Below are 5,468 nucleotides of genomic sequence, written 5' to 3'. Positions count from 1 at the left end.
GCTTGAATCAGTGGATGACATGAGACAAACACCCACAAACTTTGAGAAAAAAAAGTGGTTCTGGGTCTAAATGTCAGGTTTTGGTTCTGTTCTACAGATCTGTAAATTTATTTGCCTATAAAGAAATCTCACAGCTAATAAATAAAAGAAATATTTAATGATCCTCAGAGCAATAAACAGCAACAAGCTTCATTTTTTTCTTTCCCATCAAATTCAGACACAATTTAAAAAATGGTTTCTTTAAAGTCAGTCAGTAAGAGGCAGACATTTCCCCCGTGAAGATGAACCATTACTCAGCCTGTGCATCCTATTTAGCTAATGCTTGGCCCTAGCCACTCTGCATTTCAGAGGCAGCAGTGGTGGGATTAAGCATTCTCCAGCTCCTCAAGGGGTCCAGACCACTGAAAAGGTCAAACAAACAGAGTTAAAATAACCATGAGACTTGCTGGCCAGCCAGCACTCTGGGTCCAAGATCAGCGGTACTGCTGCTCGGTGACTAATGCAATTAAATCAGCTCTTGATCCTGTTCTGCAGAAACAAATCTTATAGCATTGCATACTGCTGCCAGATGGATTGCTCAAGCTTGGAAAGCTCCCTCCTGTGCACATACTTAGCACAACAGGCCCTATTCCTGGAAAAAACCTGACACTGACGGAGGGATTTTTCACCACTTTCCCATAAAAAACAGTGGCAGGGAGCATACTTCAATGCATAGGCTACATGTGGTGAATGTGGGCTTTGTGGATCACGAACAGCCATTTATTTAGTGAGAAGGGCAGTAAAGTGGAGCCCAGAGGGGTTTGTGCTGGGAGGACTTGCTGGAGAACAGGCCACTGAGCACTGTGGGTGGCTGCCAGCCCTGGGGGTGCTCCACCAGGCTCCTACACCCCTGCCATGGCAGCCCCCAGCCTCTCCCAGGGACAGGCACCCGAGGTCTAGCAGTGGCTGCTGCAGTTGTTTCTCTGGCTTGTGCGGTCGCTTCAACCCTAAACAATTAGTTATTGGAATAACAGTGAGAAAATAGATGTCTGGAGTTTGTCTAGACTAAATGGGATGGATAGTTTCCCTGCTTTCTGCTCTTTGAGGTGTTAGTGGTAAGCTGGAAAGAAAGGATGGGAGGGCAAAATAGTGTATGAGCCACATTTGTGTTACCCACTGCACAGGTGCTTAAATCACCCATGTCTCCCTGTGTGATCTTTGCAATGAAAACATTTCTGCTTCCTTTCCTTCCCATCAGTACTCTTGGCTTTGTCATAAGATTCATTACCATACAGAAAGAGAAAAGCAGCAATTGTTTAGGGCCACATATTAACTAAGCTCCATAAATTGTATGTGAAAACAGTGTCAGTCAGGAGAGATCATTCCCTAGTTGCTGCTGTTGGCATCAGTTGAAGTTTGAGAAGTCTGCTGAGGTTTGAGAAGTCCTGTGGAGTAACACAGTAGTAAGCTATTCAGTTTTTAATTGAAAGGCCTTTTCCTATTTCATTTGAATTCTCACAGACTTCTGGACAATTTAACTGGGGTTTGAGGTACTGCAGATTCCTCTTAGCCAAAAGAAAAGCTATCTTATACTTGACCACTATGGCTAAATCAATACTGTTACCTCTAGTCTGGACCATGGAAAAAATGAGATACAAGGAGGAAAGCACTAGCTGCACATTCCAGTTGCTGCACCTTCTAGGCTATCGGCAAGTCTCCCAAATACATTAGTGTAGGAACAGTAGTATAAGGTCGGAGTGAGGATTTCTTCGTCTTGTTATTTTATCTTTCCTTCAGATGCATCCTAAACTATGTTTGTGGAAAGAGTGGCACCTTTTCCCGTGTACACTCTTCCAGCTGTCTGTGGTTTAAATGTGTCCTGATCTAAAGCCTGCACTCACACCATAATCTTTTTAGCAGCCATAAATGAAGCTATATTCCACAATCTCTCCAATTCCTTAATTTTTGTGGCATCTGAAGTAGTTTGCTGTAAGGAATGCCACAATTTAACCACGCAGTCATGAACAATTATTTCCTTTTGTTGATTTAATATCAGTGGTTCACTGTGTTGTGAAGCCCCTGAACAAACTGTTCTCCATTGTGGCCAATATAATTTCACTGTCCTTCATCCTATCCTAGCTGAGTCTCTGCCTTGCAACCTCAGAGCTATTTAATCTCTCTTCATAGGAAATCTGTGCTGCACTGACCATCCCTGCCCTCATCTTGTACAGCATACAATTCTGTCACTGCTTGCTTTGATAGCAGTGACTGCAATGACATCCAGTAGGTAAAATGTAGAGAAACATGTAAACCCGCTCAGGCAAGAGGGGGTCATGATGGCACCCACATCGTGCAGGTGGTGGGACTGTAGGGCTGCATGTGGTACTGGTTCCTGTAAGAGCTACAAGAAGCAGATAAAATGGCATGGCACAGAGCTACATGGAATGTTTCTGAATGGCAGCGAATCACAGAGCTTTTTCTTTTAATGCAACAGAGAACAAAACAAATATACTATTATTTCTGAAGCTTGTGTCTCCTGCACACTGTATCTCAGAGCTCTGCTTGGAAACATACCCAGCTCCCCACCCTGCTTGGCTTTTTCTCTTTGTTTTGAAGAAATATAGCCTCATCAAAATGGAAAAATATCCAAACTGCTGCACAGAAAATTGAACCAATAGACTGATCTCCTGACTCAGAGCCTGAAGGATAACTGTACCTGTAGCAAAGTGATTTTATTTACCTCCCAGTCATATGTTGCTTAGCACTGAGACTGGCTTCTGTCTTAATGGTTGCTACAAAACAGAATACGAACAATGTCAGATGGTGTGGTAGATTTTCTTCAGAGATATACAGCATGTCCTGTATGAGACACAGAGAATGAAACCAATGTTCTTTGTTTTCAAGGAAAGGAGATTAGCAGAAATATACTTTCTCCTGAAAAAGGAACCCCCAAAATTGATGTGATAAACACTTTACTAATAAATACTAGTGTCCAGCCATGGGGACTGAGGACTGATTTTTTCTCCACTAGGAAAAAATCATTCAACCATTTATGAAAAGAAAAAAAAAAAAATACAGTAACAACAACCCCTCCAGTGTACTTATTCCTCTTCTGTCCTTGAGCACATGCTGCCTCACTGCTTTAGGATCACAGCTATTGTCAAAGTCTGGGTCTTGTCACTTCTGTGATTTTTGTTAACTTGCTGATATGCAACAGTTAAATGATGAGATGATTTTATTACTTCATACCGAAAACTGTCCAGCTTGAAGCGAGTCTTGATGCTGGCTGAAGTCACTGTGCACTGTGCATATCTGTTCAGCAGATTTGCTGTAATGCTGTAGGATCTGAATGGGATGTTCCCTAACCAAAATGCCTTTTTTTCTGCTGCACCGCTGAGCCTCAGCAGCAATGAGTAAGTTGTCTTGAGTGACATACTTACAGCTGTGGTATTCAGCAGCGAAGAACAGGTTGCAACAAGCACCTCAGAAATGATACAACGGCAAGGCAAGCAAGGAGAGATGATGAGGAGAAAAGGGTGAGTGAAAATACGGGACTGGCACAGGACAGATGTAAAGGAAGATGGGGAGGAGGCAGGGGTGCAGGTGAGCAGGACACAGGAGAGTTGTGGTGGCGGCTGGAGCACGTTCTTCTTGAGACACAGCCAACCTTTGAGTAATCATCTGTCTTTTTAAACAAATTATCTTTTAAAAAAAAATATTTTCTGTATTACCACCCTGACTCAAACCAGCCTCAGCTGACACAGCCACAAACCCACCCTGTCTGTTACTACACATATCTGCCTCAAACTTCCTCCCTAATGCAGGCCTATAGGTTTATATTTTTTCACTTCTTATAAACCTGCCACCGGGACAGTCTCTTAATGGAGGGTCAGGTTCTGCAGCAATCAAGAGGAGCATCCTGTAGGGAACACTTTCAGCTCATCAAAGGCAGTTGCAGAGCACTTGGCAGGGTGAGCTAAGGCTGTGCTAGCAATTTTAATTCTTCTTCTCCCTATGTTCTATGAACATAAAAATTTATGGACATAAAAAAGATTGGAAGGCAGGAAGAGTTTACTGTATATCAATAAGCTCAATAACACAGATTCATTTCACAGGCCAAAGGAGATGGACAGAGGCAGAAAGCTTTAGATATTTTGTTTTAATTTGCCTTTGGCATAAATTCTGTTGGTAGTAATTTTATCTCAGGAGTAATATTATTTAGCCATTTATTAGCCATTTTTACAATTGTTAGACCACAAAGGTCAAACAAATACAGAAGTTCAGGACTAACAAAGCTTTAATCCTTAGCAGCATTTTTTCTGGTTGCTTATCTAGTAGTTCCAGTTCTAAAGGGACCACGTGAGCTCATTTTGAAGAAACATTTATTTACAATATTTGACCTGTCTCACTCTAAAAGTGGTATTTATGTGGTTTAACTTTGAAGACAGTGAAGACTACAAACTCTTTAGCATACAGAGAACAATTTTATAAGCCATCAGAGACTTAGATTAATTGTATAGAAACAGGGAAAGTTAAAGACAAAAATGCACAGGCAGCATAGTTCCTTTACTACGCAAGATCCCTTTATTGGATTTTACTTCTTCACTCTCCAGTAGATGGCAATGCAGTACTTGGCCAATAAAACAATCATGTGAAGAGACTTCTGTACACAAGCCCGTGTGGGCTTTAGTTACGTACTCTAAGTGAAACTTTGATCGCAAGTGTTATCCAAGTGAATCATTTGACTGGTGTTTTACTGTATTGCTGTCCAGCATGAGACAACACCAGAACAAATACGACTTGACAAATGTCTGTGGAAGCAGCAGTGCCTTTCAACAAAGGGGAAGATTTTGATGTCCTTAATGGCTGCTGGTTATTTTAGTGATGACAGTCTCTTACAATGATGTTTTTAGAAGTCTTGGAAGGTAAAAATGTAAATTTTGACTACTCATTTAGAAATTAGCTTGCTCTTGAACTGTTGTAAATCCATTTCTTGTGTTTAAGAAAACTCCCTGAATCCTCTCCCTTCCGTCTGACCTCTCCAGACCATGGCTGCGTGTCATACAAGTATCTGCTGATCCTCTTCTGCTTGATTGCATTGCTCCAGGGCCATTTGTGAGATTGTCACTGTGAGATCAAGCCCACAGACTATGTCAGATTTGACACATACCCTGTCTCAGCCGATTGCCTAGCTATTCACTTATCCCTGGTGCCCAGGTCACCAGAGCCTTCAGCAGTCCAGGGTGGGTGAGAGTGGTGGTATTACCCCTCCAGAGCAGGAGTTGGGGGGGAGGTTGGGGGGGGGGCTGGGGGTGGGTGGATTTAGGGGCACCAGAAGCAAGATCAGAGGGTATGGCACCATCTGTATTGTGTGACAGTGTCGTGGTTTAAGCCCAGCCAACAACCCAGAACCATGCAGCTGCTCACTCACTCCCCCAGCTCCTGGAGGGATGGGAAGGAGAATGGAAAGAATATAACTCCCACAGGTT

General features: G+C 42.6%; 1 long non-coding RNA gene across 1 annotated transcript; it reads right to left on the bottom strand.

The window, feature by feature from the left end:
- Nucleotides 1–730: 730 nt before the first annotated feature.
- On the bottom strand, nucleotides 731–4,014 carry LOC134175648 (uncharacterized). Its single transcript, XR_009969092.1, has 3 exons — nucleotides 3,846–4,014; nucleotides 2,720–2,838; nucleotides 731–1,424 (listed from the first exon to the last, which is right to left on the bottom strand). It is a non-coding gene; the product is annotated as an uncharacterized LOC134175648 (long non-coding RNA).
- Between the last annotated feature and the right edge of the window lie 1,454 nt (nucleotides 4,015–5,468).

This window comes from Pezoporus occidentalis, unplaced genomic scaffold (genome assembly GCF_034315485.1).
Source record: "Pezoporus occidentalis ecotype Australia unplaced genomic scaffold, CSIRO_AGI_Poc_V1 ctg7, whole genome shotgun sequence".
NCBI classification, from domain to species: domain Eukaryota; kingdom Metazoa; phylum Chordata; class Aves; order Psittaciformes; family Psittacidae; genus Pezoporus; species Pezoporus occidentalis.
The sequence above is the reverse complement of the archived record's forward strand: the minus strand, read 5'-3'. Positions and strand labels throughout refer to the sequence as shown.